The sequence below is a fragment of the Arvicola amphibius genome, chromosome 6, assembly GCF_903992535.2.
Source record: "Arvicola amphibius chromosome 6, mArvAmp1.2, whole genome shotgun sequence".
Taxonomy (NCBI): Eukaryota; Metazoa; Chordata; class Mammalia; order Rodentia; family Cricetidae; genus Arvicola; species Arvicola amphibius.
Window position 1 is genome coordinate 43,818,258 of NC_052052.2, and position 13,961 is coordinate 43,832,218.

The following is a 13,961-nucleotide window of genomic DNA, read 5'->3' on the forward strand; positions in this document are numbered from 1 at the left end:
CTTTACACGACAACTTCCAAGGATTCCATGAGCCCTCTAACATGTTTTAAGTACAACGAGACACACACAAGCCATCATCACTTCATGAGCACCCGGACACATGAGCCACCTTCCCCAAGATAAAGATTTTTCTCCCATCAAAAGGATCAGACTCAAGTGTTTACCTTTTGTTGTGCAAAAGAATCCTTCAATCATGAAGACTTGGAGTTCCGGTTCACCACCATGTCTTGTTGAATACTGAAACCAAACGAAAGATGAGAATAAGAAAATCTAAGCTTGAATTATTTAAGGATGTTCTCTCTCCCCAGTGTCTGCCAGCCTCATTTCACACACAGGCCCAGAGAATTCGGACAATGATACAAAGGTCACTATCACTGTCACCAACGACAACCCAACAAACAGTCATTGCTAAAGGTATTAGGCTGGACAGGAACAGCATGCCTGCTAAGAGGGGTTCAGGATGTTCATGGATCTTTTTGAAACTTATGGTCACACCCTTTAATCCACAGTTTGCCTGGATTATTCACCTTCTGGATTTGTTGTTGTTGTTGTTGTTGCTGTTGTTGTTGTTGTTGTTGTTGTTGTTCTTCTTCTTCTTCTTCTCCTCCTCCTCCTCCTCCTCCTCCTCCTCCTCCTCCTCCTCCTCCTCCTCCTCCTTCTCCTCCTCTTCCTCCTCCTCCTCCTTCTTCTTCTTTTTGGTTTTTCGAGACAGGGCTTCTCTATAGCTTTGGAGCCTGTCCTGGAACTAACTCTTGTAGGCCAAGCTGGTCTCCAACTTACAGAGAACCACCTGCTTCTGCCTCTTGAGTGCTGGGATTAAAGGTGTGCGCCACCACTGCTGGCCTAGATTTGTTCCTAAGGAAACCTTAAGTGCAGACCCATATTTCTATGTAGAAATGTTTAGCATCGTTATTTGTAAGAGAGAAATAGTCAGTGGAAACCTGGTGTCATAAATGATGGGACTTCTGCAAGGCATGGTATTATATATATTTAAATTTAAGATTAGAGATTATGAAATATAGAAAATATGTTTTTATGATATAGCAAAATTGTTGCTAGAGTTTGAATTCTCCTATGGAGAAGTTTAAAATAGAACAGTGGGGACCTCTGTGGCATAATTGTAGGTTTTTCTCTTATTTTTTTTATGTTTTCCAAAATTTCTAACAAAGATCTCATTTTTTTTTTTTCTAGACAGAAATAAATGTTTTTCTACCTCTAGCATTGCAATTTCTGTGCCACTTCCACCCCCCGGCCACCTCCTTATTAAGCCGAGATTTCCCTGCTCTGTGAGTCCCTGGAGATCAGCATTCTGAAGGTGTCACCTGGCACCGAGTTACCCATTTCCCTCCCCACCTCCCTCTCGTCACGGGCTCCCCTGATAAAGTCACCATTCATCGCTGACCTTTGCTTCCCATGAGCCTAAATCAGAGGCTGAGCTGTCACTCAATCAACCCTTGCTGCATAAAGAAACGGCCGAGTGATTGAATAAACGCTTCATCAATGGGAACCATTCAGTCAAAGTCATCATGGTAATCACGGAAAGTTTCACTGGATTCACAGAAGAAGAGAGCAGGAAGAGAAGCAGCAGCGTTCACAGGCAACAGTAAGACAGATGGAGGAGAGCCTGTAGTTTAAAATAACAAAGCCCCAACTGTAATGGTCTACCACAGCCTAGGGATCTTTCAGTGTAGTCTAAGACCAAGAACCTGTTTCAGACAAGGATACGTTCTTATTACCACTCCATTACAATTCCATTCCTTTACATATTTGTGGTTAAAAATACATAAACTAGGTAGGTGTTTGTTATTAGTTTTCATCAGCAATGGTTGGTTGACTCTCTGCCCAAAGGGATAGATTATACTTCTGTTTCATTGAAATTCAATTGAGTCTATTTATAAAACTATTGATATATACACAGGGTTTTAATTTGTGGTTATATTTCTCTGGAGGAAGACCTGATAATTTGGGTAAACTCTGGCAAATGATTGGGCCTTTATAATGCTCAATTTTCTCATAAATAAACAGATTTATCTTTCTTGACTTTATTGTGAAAACAGATAGTATAACAGAACACAGGAAGTTTCAAAACAGACTTCAGACCTATGTCTTTTTTACTTCAGTACCTAGCACTACGGAACACATGCCCACCTTTGGCTTCAGTACGTGCCATGACATATGCCAGGCACCACAAGCCTTAGCTCATTTTACATTCTTCATATTTAATGTGAAGGGCTCTCATTTCTCCACTTCACAATTATTATTTTGGGGAATTTTTGTGAAATTGTTAATATCGTATTTTGTTTCACTAATGATTTTAGCGAAATCTCTTTTTCATTATTTAGCTGAAGGTTTATATATGTTGCTAAAGATTCTGAAGATTAAGATGTCTGTATCATTGATTTCTTTTCTCTCTCTCTCTCTTTTTGTCTGTAGTTAGGATTCATTGCCCACTTTAAGGATGAGAAGACTCAAACAGAAACACCAGTAGCATGTGAATGTAGACTCAAACCCAGCATGTCTAGTTCCAAAGCCTGGTCCTCTCTAACTGCAGGGTCCCCAGGAAACTAGCCTAGACACTTACCATGTCACACTGTATTCCTGTATAGACTATGGCTTGAACTCTCTTCCCTCCAAGTTACCCTTAAGTGTACTCCTCTTGATTCCCTTGTGAACTATTTCAATTGTGAAGTCGAATACAGATGCAATTATATAAGACAGGCATGTAGTGCCACCAGCCTGGCTGGATTCGAGCACTCTGCCATCCCATCTATGCTCCAGGTCTTTCTCCTTTAGGATTGAGCATTGTAGACGTAAGCACACTCAGCTGAGAATGCTTTCTCAGTACCACAGTGGTAACGGCTATCCTAAATCACAGTGCCTGTATTACAGCCTCTAATACACATTCGCATCTATAAACAATACAGGTAGGGCTGAATGTTTCAAAGCTTTCTGTAAGTGGTATTCAAACTGCAGGTGCCCATCAGGAGCCTGTTTATTCTGTCGAGTATTATTGTGCCAATACAAATGGATACGAGACATTGTAGGTACTTCTAAGGTACACAGGCATGGGAGCAAATTCAGCACTGAGTTTGCCAAGGCAGAGAGAAAGTGGATCTTCAATATCACCAAACCTCGTAGGTTGCTCCATAAGATGACGGCTGTGTTATAGTAATCCAAGATTGCTTCACATTTTCATGTGGCCATACCTTTCAGGTTGTCCAATCATTACTTTTTAATTATTTTCAACTATGTGTGGTTGTGTGGCTTGCTAATGGGTATGTGGACATGAGCGCTGGTGGGGCGCTAGAGGCACCAGATCCTCTGGAACTGAGTTACACATGGTTGTGAGTCTCTGTTTGGGTGCTGGCACTCAAAACTGGGTCTGTCACAGGAAAAGCACATTCTCCTAACCACTGAGCCATCTCTCCAGCCCAGGTCTTCCAATCTTACAAATGCAAAATACACCATGGTGTTTTATTAGCACTTCTCTAATTACTGAGGAGACAGATTTCTTCTGTATTTTAGTGGCCATATACGTTTTTCCTCTTGCCATTTGCTTTTCTTTTTGCCCCATTTTCAATGGGCTTTGTATAGGAGGGAGACAAAATGAAGCAAGTAAAAAAGCCCAAATGCCTAGTCTGTCAGTCCAGTGGAGAGCGAGAAAAGTCAGAACAGCGAGTTTCAGGTCCAGCAAGAGACTGTTTCAAAAACTAATGTGGAAAGGAACTGAAAAAGACACCTGGCATCAACCCCTTGTCTCCAGCCCTACACACATGCACACACCTACAGGTGCACACCTACCAGAACATACACACAAACCACACACAAACACACACATCTACACAAAACTGTGTCAGTAGAAAGTTGCTGTTGGAGCATTTGTCTCACCTAGTTTTTACCTCTTTGGTAATTGTCACAACTCTGGAAGAACGTAGTCATTTTTACTAATATAATAAAGCTTGTATAATTCTGGGCACATCATTTTTCCTTTCTAAACTTTAGTTAGTTCTTCTAATTGCAGTTGTGTTGTGCTAAGCACTATAATGAAAGACCTTGACACAGTGACTTCCTTGCAACAGGTAGAGAAATGGTAAGTTCATAATAAGGTTTGTTACACAAACTGTGATTACAGACACTTGCCAAGGATGTCCAAGATATACTAATGACCCACCATCTGACTAGAACCACATTTAGAACCACAACATCACTGTAGTCATTGTGTCTGAGCTGCCTAGAGGTGAACATAAGGTCTAGGACCACAGGTCCAGCTATGGACCCATGACTTTAATACTGTTAATATACAGGGACTAACTATATCTCAATGAGAGCCACTGTATGTGAACAGCATAAACAAGCCAGGGGCATTTCTCGTGAATAGCTGTCAAAATTCTATATCCAGCTCACTGGGGTAGCAGAGTTGGCACGTGCACCAATCGTACCTAGAGTGTGCCCATTTGCATGCCACCAACCACAGTGGAGGTACAAACAGTAAAAACCCTTAGAGGAATGAATCACAGTTTGAGATTTCTTTACCGAGGACCATGAGACTTCTTAGCTTTCCTGAGTGTGGTCGCCGCACATCCATCTTCTCTGCTAGTGCTCCAACCAGACTGTAGTAAGAGAGCTGGAACTTAAACAGCCCAAGCCGCGTGCCACTCTAATCCACAGTGACAGTGCAGCTGCTGCGGGAAGAGTGACTGTATTTGTGTCTCCAGGCAGCCAGTGAGCAAGCAGAAACATTGTTAAGGCGTCAGGACGCTGGAAGACTTTGACCTCTACCGTAGATGAGTGTTGCTGTGTGTGTGTGCTGCATGCACTAATGAGAAAGATGCTTAAGTCAAATGCTTGTGTATTGGAGACTTGTTGACTCTGCTGAAAGGCTTCTGGAGTGGCTATAATTACCAGGACGGGTTATCTTTGTTCATCACAGAAGAGATGGTGAACAAACTGCAGTTCATAGGCCCCGGGGCCCTACTTAGCTCTGAAGCATTGATCCACCAATGTATTTATCCACACACCCATCCACGTATCTATCCACGTATCCATCTATTCATCCTTTTATTCAATAGATGTTTATGAAGCCTTCTTCCATTCCACACATAGTTTTAGACGCTTGTTTTAAATTATTTTTTACATTTTAATTTTTTTATTGTATTTCTGTGTGTGACTGTTTTGTCTGTATGCGTATCTGTGTGCCTCATGCATGCCTGGTCCTCATAGAGGCCAGAGAGGGTGTCAGATCCAATGGAACCGGAATTACAGATGGTTTGGAGCATATATATGCATGCTGGGAATTGGAGAGATTGCTCAGTGTCCAAGAGTGCTGGCTGCTCTTCCAGAGACCCCAGGTTCAAGTCCCATCTTTAGACACTTTTAACTCCTGGTGTTCATAGTCACGTGAGGACAGAGTCACACTGAAAGAATAGAGCTGAGAACCGTCTATAACATGAGGACCTGGGTGGAAGACAGTTCACCTCGAAGCCAATTTTACCAAAGCAAATGAACGTAACTGGTCTACTGCCCTATTGCCCCAACGACTGCTCCTTTAGCACGTCTCCTTCTCCTGCTCCCACTACTTGCAGTGCCCCAATATCTATGGTCTTTACCTTTGTCTCCATTTTGTGTTATGAACCTATTTGGCTCTGACTTCCGGTACTTGTACCCTCAAGGTTTTGCTGTTCTCCAGGAAGCCTCCTTCTACGTGCCAGTCTCTGTTACCTGGGAGCCCCAGCCACATCCCTGCAAGCTAGGCGACGCAGCCTGTCTGATGAAGGCATTCTGAAAGGCTCCTGGGCAAAACAATCACTTGGCCCTGTGACCTAACATCTCCAGATGCCCCTGGAGCTCCAAATCCCAAACATGCCTGCCGTGCGTGTCTCATGGCTGCAATTAAGAGCAGCCGGGCTGAAAGCGGATCTGCTGACACCACAGCCCGACAGGCTTCCACAGAGGCTGTAAAGCACCCTCGGCAGAGCACCCCAGTAAATCGTCTCTCTAATTAGTTTATTATTTCATTTGAGAGATCAAATACATAAATAAAATTAATAAACCCTGCAGAATAAGCGAAGCCCTGGAAAGAAAAGTATTTCTCAGGTCATTGCCTCCCATGCAAATATTACATGCTAGAATAATGTTAACACAAGGGAAGCTGCTCTTGTTGCTTTATAGACCAGAACAGACCAGCTGCAGCTAGTGTTGGGGGCTGATGAGCCTCAGATGGGTCAGAAGCATGGGCGATATTCCCTACTTTGCCTCTGTGGGTGGTGTGACCTTGAACAAGTTAGGTCCCTCCCTCATCCTACTAACGTGGTGGCTTACTCAGGAGTAAAAGAAGGTGGTTGTACTGTACCAGCTGTTTGCTCCAGCCATGAGGTTTCCTGATCGGGAGAATTAAGTAGAAACCAAAAATGGTATATTTCAAACTGTCAGTAAAGAATGCAAGATGAAAATAAAGTGGAACCTGGAAAACCATTAAACTATTCCAGGCCGGAATGGACATGGCTTCAGAGAGACTCTAGGTAACATGCAATGAACCCACCTTATAGTGGAGAGTAAAGGGGGAGAGTTCACCTATGTTAAGGGTCTTTTATAAGCTAAGACCACGTGCAGTCCGTTCACAGATCCACCATGAGAAGCAAGAGCAGAGGGAATTAAAACGTGTCAGATTTATATAAAACCTGGCTTTCTAACTCCTCAGTCGAAGGCTTTCTGTGAACAGTGTCTGGTAGTTCAGGCTGTCACCAGGACTCCGGGCAGAGCCCGCTGACTCCAGAGAGGTCCCGTGGGTGCTGTTTGTACAGCATTCGTAGGTGAGGCTAGCAAATGGAACGGAATGGAAAGGCAGAAATGCCAGTCTGGGGATGGTTCCCAGTGTCAAAGGTCACATGAAAACCCTCCTTTAACAGAGACTGACAGTGGCACTGACCTTTGACAGCTTACCACAGCACCTGTTTCCCTTGGTCCCCTTGCATGGGCAGCATCTTCTCTTCCATTAGTATCTAGTGACTGACAACGTGGCTCAGCGTTGCAGGGCCACCCCAGCTGCAGAGCCTGGCATAGTCTCTGTCGTGGCTGTTACACTGTCTAGCTCCCCCTCTGGCCAATCCTGATTTCTGCACCTTCCTACATGCAAATGAACTCCAAGTCAGCTTCAAGGAAAAGTGGCCTTAGAGTGCCACAAAAAGCCCTTGGAAACAAATATGCAGGCACAAGCCATTCAGGGGATGCCGAAGAGAAATACCGACGGACATGCGCAGAATAAGATTCGGGAGGACAACCAATCCTCACAGCAACAAGTTTACTCCTGGATAGTCTGGGCAAAAAAATCAGTGACAGGAAAGACATTGTGTTACCCTGTTTAAATCTCTCCGTTGGGGGAAAGTGAATCCAGAGGGCTCCATGAAGGAGGCAGGTTCCTGTGGTTGTGGCAGTTTGGGGACAATGTGCTAAAAGGCCGATTTCTCTTCAAGGACAAAGGCTCTGTTGTCACTGAAGGTTCCTCTCTGTATGCAAAGCTGGCTTGCCTCAGTTTCTTTACTTTGAAAACAGCGCTGATATAGGCTGATGGTACAGGACTACTGTGACCACCGTACCGCTCACCTTGACCCCAGACTTAGCAAAACTTTCTCTAGAATTCTCTCCAGTGATTAAATGCAACAATATTTCAGGGCAATCACTTTATTCAAGGTTTCTTTCAATCTCTTTTGTAGAGTCTCTGGTTTGGTCCTGACCTCAGCTAGAGACAGTGTTATGGCTTCTGGTAGATAACAATGAAAGAGGGATCTCGTTAGCTCCAGGACTAGAAAGAACGAGGAGCTTCAAGGGAGATGCGGCTATGGGATGCCCTGAGGCCTGGAGAATCCCTGTCTCTCAGATTCATAGCCTACCAGCTAGAGCCACTGCAGTTAGGGAGGAAATCACAGAGGTTCCTGGCTTCTCAGGATTTTGAATTGAGCCTTCTCCCCTCCCTCCACTTTTGAGCAAAGGCAAACTGATTTATAGGCTCAGAGAGACCTATCTAGAAATTGCTAGGTCACTCATTTGCGTGACATAAACAGGTATGGCAATGTGGCAGCCATTCCTTAAGTCATGTATGCAGTATGGAGAATGTTTAGCCCAGATAAGAGAGAAACTAGTGTTGTACAGTGGAGATGGGGCTCTGCTGAGGGGCTGCCTCCAGGAGTCAGAGAACACAGTGTGCTTACAAGACATCTACAGGAAATACTGGGGAAACCATCTGACATTCTTTAAAAACAAACAAAAATAATCAAAGCAAACCAAAACCAAAAACACTTGTTCGGTTTTGGGTATGTGTGTGTGTATGTGTGTGTGTGTGTGTGTGTGTGTGTGTGTGTGTGTGCATGACTATGGAGACCAGAGGTCAACATCAGGAGTCTTCCTCAACCACTTCTCCATCTTACCTTTTGAGACAGGGTCTCTCATTGAACCTGGAGATGCCTGATTGGCTAGACTGGCTGGCCCACAAGCCTCAACCGTCTCCCAGTCTCTACCATCCCAGTGCTGGCCAAGGCGGCATTGCCATACCTCGCTTTTACATGCATGCTGGAGGTCTGAACTTAGGAATCATGCTTGTAAAACCCTTCCCAGCTGAGCTATCCCCCAGTTATTGATACTCCTGAGTAACACCCTGACATTACAACTTTTTTGTTTCTTTTCTGATGACATCACTTTGTGATTTAGACTACTGTATTTAGTATTAAATTCAACTCTTGCATTGAAGACAAATACTATTATACCCTAAAAGTGAGAAAGTAGAACGTCAAGGGGGAGCTGGCTGTGGTGGCACATGTCTTTGGTTTTTGATGCATGCCTTCAATCCCAGCACTCTAGAAGCAAAGGCAGGTCGGTCTCTGTGAGTTTGAGTCCAGCCTGGTCTACAGAGCTAGTTCCAGGCTAGGCTATACAGAGAAACCACCCTGTCTCAAAAAACAAAACAAAACAAATAAACAAACAATGACACAAAACAAAAAGAAAATCAAGGAGGGAGACTTCCCCAAATTGATGTATTAATAAGAAATCAAATAGAGGTTGTGGGGTAAAGGGAACAGTTCTTCATTGCTGGTGGGAGTGCAAACTGGTACAGTCACTTTGGAAATCAGTATAGCAATTCTCAGAAAACTAGAAAACAACCTACCAGCAATACCACTTTTGGTATATACCCAAAGGATGCTCAATCATACCACAAGGATATGTGCTCAACTATGTTTATAACAACATTGTTTGTCATAGCCAGAACCTGGAAATAACCTAAATGCCCCTCAACTGCAGAATGGATAATGATGATGTGGTACAGTTACACAATGGAGTACTACACAGTGGGAAAAATAATGACATCTTGAAATTAGTGAGCAAATGGATATATCTAGAAAGCATCATATTGAGTGAGGTAACCCAGACCCAGAAAGACAAATATAATATATACTCACTCATAAGTGGTTTTTAGACATAAAGTAAAGAAAAACCAGCCTACAATTCACAATCCCAGAGAACCTAGACAATAAAGAGGATCGTAAGAGAGACATACATGGATCTAATGTACATGGGAAGTAGAAAAAGACAGGATCTCCTGAGTAAATGGTGGGCGTGGGGATCATGGGAGAGGGCAGAAAGGAGAGGGGAGTGGAAGGCATGGGAGTGAAGAAAAATATATAGCTCAGTAAAAGAAAATAGGATCAAAGAACTTGTGAATTCAGATCATCTATTTCTACTGAGCATCTACAAAGCACCCAAACATACATGACTCAACTGTTCTGTGTCTCACTACATAGTGCATTAGTTTGTTACATACTTTAATTAATTATGGTAATTTCCCTCCAAATATTTTCTACCATATGGCTTTTACAAACCATAACATTATTCAATGCTGAATATAGGAATATTAAGATATAATATGTCTCCAGCTATGTAAACAATCACTGCTGGGTTTGTGTTCTTTCTCCAGTATGCATATGATCAATCTTACTGGTATTACACTCTTGTGTTTGTGGTTACTGTATACAATATTAAAATGCCTTAATTAAAATATACAGGAACCGAGAGAGACCAAAGGCTATAATGAGAACTTGTCACGAGTCTCAAAACTCAATCGGAAATGTACATGTAAATCCTCATGTAAATTGACAGGATAGGGGAGGGCTAGAAGCAGAATTCCTGCTGAAACCTTTGGTTCATAAGAAGGCAACAGCAGGCAGTAAAAGCCACATGCCATCAGAGTGAAATAGATACCCACTTTGCAATTCCACTCTGTGAACTAGAACAAGCCACCCCCCCGACTCCAACATGGGCCCAGGTTCATTGGACTCCTCTTTTGGAAAATGAAACTGCACCAAGAGTCAGAGAGAGCATGGAGATTGGCCAGGATTTGCATCATGTAAACACGGACTAGTGGCATTGCCAGTTCTTAGATCATCTGTATCCATGTCTTTAGTGGATCTGGAAAATTTTGCCTTGTGGAGTAAAATGTAAGACAAAGCAAATGACCAATATTCGGAAACTCAGCTTATTCTAGAGTCGAGGTATCTGCTCTGGGGATTTGGATTCTTGGCAAATTGTGTATTTACTTATCTTTTCTCTCCCCCCCCACACGAGTAGCTAGGTAAATTTCTTCCTTTAAATCACTTCAAATACTGTGTAAAAATTTATAACCTTAAGTCAAAGTAAATTCCATGCCATAAACTTAAGACATGGGCTTGAAAGGAAATTTGAGGTTCACTACAAAAAAAAAATAACATTTGTTTAAATCTTTGACCTGCCTCTAGGCAAATTCATCCTAAGTAAATAAGGATGGACAAGTATCCACGTTCCACACTGATGGTGATTACCTGTCTCCAAAGAAATAGCTTCTAGACATAGAGCCAACAATAGTGACCTAGATAAATGTACTTTTCTGTTCATATAAGAAGCTATTAAAACAATGATGAAGAGTATTTATTGTCATCAAATATATCCTTAACATGTTAAGTAGGAAAACAGAATGGCAGGTTGTTCATTCTGAGCCTCTATTTATAAAATGTACTTAAGTATACAAGGAAAGATAAAAATAAAATACATAAATTTTGTGAATGGCAATTCCCAAATACCACTAGGAAGAGAGGATCTTATTGTCTTGTCTTTGCTTACTTTCATTCCCTAAAATTCACACCATGAATGTCTTTACTATCTTAGAAGGCACCAGCTATCTTAAATTTATATTAAAGCCTATGCTATCAACAACATGGGGAAAACAATATTCTGGAAAATCATATCGCTAGAGAAATATTTGGCAAGTGTAATAAGTTTACTCTATTAAAAGTTAGACCCAACCTCCAAGAAGAACGTTTTGATGCCCCCATGGATAAAAGATGAAAGAACATGAATAAAATATTTAGCATAATGAATAAAAAGCAGATGAAAATAGTCATGTTTAAAATCAAGCAAACACATGAATATTAATTAAACAGTTGTGGCTTTTAGCATTTTAGCATAGTTTACATAAAAAGCTATAACAACAATACTTAGCACTAGCAGGAAGAGAAAGGATTTGGCACATGCTGTAGGTAAAAGTTTAAAATGGCACAGTGTGTTTACATGCTGCATGAACAATGTGGAACTGTAAGCTAAAAGACTCATAGCTTCTGACTGACTGATTTCACATCTGGGAATTTTTGACTGAAGAAGTCTCTGAACACACAATCTATATTCTGATAAAAATGTGCCATGTCACATTATTCATGACAATGGAACTGGAAACAACTTAAATGCCTATTTGTAGAGGAGATAGTGACATTGTCATTGAACAATAGTAGAGCTACTGAGACAGCGTTAATGAATACTACATGAGGTGACAAGAGGTTCAGCAGATAAGAGTACTTGCCACCAAACCTGAGGACCCGAGTTCAATCCCTGGAACTGCAAGATGGGAGGAATGAGCCAACAGCCTGAAGCTGTACTCTGACTCCCATGTGTATGTCATGGATCAAACACGCACACACACACACATACACACACACACACACACACACACACACACACACACACACCAAATGTAAGAAGAACAAATGATGTATGGTAAAGGGAAATGTGTATATTTTTTATGTGGACAGGTATGAATTACAACAAATGTGTTTAGCATAGGTATACACATATAGATCACACACACAAAACATGCATACACATCACACGTTACACACATGTCATCTATCATCATACACATCAAAGACACACACCTCTCTTTCATACACATCACACTTACTCACACCACACATGTATCATACACACACATATGACACACACCACATATACACCACACATGCATCTCACACATGCTATAGGAAGTCTTACAGCCAGTCGTTACCTGCCCACTGGGGCATAGCCTTTTATACTATATAAGCCAATGTAGAGCATGTGTCTGCTCTCTTTCCAGTTGCTGGATTTGGTTTCTGATCTCTGTTCAAGCAGAGGATTCTGATTTGTGAGTTTACCCCTAAATAAATAACCATCTATTTCTCAAGTCTGAGCTAGTGTGGGATTTCTTTTAAGCGTCCTTTCACACATACACACACAAAAAAAACCCCACACATATATAGCACACAAATATACACACACAGCACAGACACACCTCTCTCGTGTATACCATAGTCACTCATACCACACACATATCACCCATATACCTATCAAACACATCACACACACATACACATCATACATGTACCATCTTTGTCTCTGTCTGCCTTCTCTCTCCGTCTCTCCTTCTCTCTCATACCCATACACACTCATGAACAGTACATAAACAAAAGTAGTAAGAAACTGTGCAAAAGAATGTTTAAGGACGTTATCTTTGGCTTGCAAATCTGGCATTTTCCCCCTCTATTTTTTCAAATACAGAAAACACTTCTTATAAAATAAAAGTGGGCATTGATCTTGATCTGCCTTTAGGAACATCCCAAGTGAAGTCTTCCCCCAGAGGAAGCTGCAGGGGCATTTACCCACCCTCCTGTCTAAGTCAAAATCCTTAGAGGATAAGCAAGAGAGGTGATGTCACTTCTGAGTCGGGTCCATGAAGGTTTGAAGAGCATATTCAGCTGAAGGAACCTCATAAGGGAAGACAAAGATAAATGGCATTTCCTTATCCTTTGGATGTGGGTTCAGAGAGAGAAGAGAGAGACTGTAATGAGAATAAGAGGCATCAGAGCTGGATACCAAAGCCGATCATGTGATACAATTCACCGCTTTTATTCTTCTTCACTCCCCTCTTCTGGATCTCCGAAGCAAATCGGGAAGACAGCTATAGGGGCCAGCACAGGGGCAGCACTCCTGGGACGGGTCTTGCCGCAGCTCCTTGTCTCCTGGAGACTGAAGCTGAGAGAGATGTGCGGTGTGGGTGACACCCAGACCTGCTCCTGCAGCCCAGACACCTGAGTTCTCAGCATGCTTGCTACTTTACTGCTAAACTCTTTGGGATTTGGTTTCCTGATCAATAAAATAAGCTAATGAACATGCATTTCCCATAACTACGTTGAGTGGCCAGCACTATGCGTGTTATGAGTTAAAAGTATGAACACAATAAAGCCTGGCTCTAGCCCTATGTTAGGTTCTGGTGGAAAAAGCTCACTTGAAGCCGTGTGAGGCTGGAGGATGACCTCATGCTTCAGAAACTCCATTCAACACCCAACTTTTGGACTCTGTGCCAGCATCTATTTCTCCATGTAGCCAGGTCTTCCATTTCATGCCCTATGGTTGGTCTTCTGGGTCTTCTGATAGGCAATGTTTCTGTTCTCTCCCCTGCCCCGTCTCTTTTTCTCTCTCTTGTCTCACCCCTCCCTCTTCCCAACTGCTTCTCATGTTAATCTTCAGGTGTCACCAAATAAAAGTGATTTACACTCCATCTGTTAAAAGCCCTATTTTCTTATGAACTTTCCCCATGTCACAAACAACACTCTATTCTTTAAGTGACTTAGACAAAA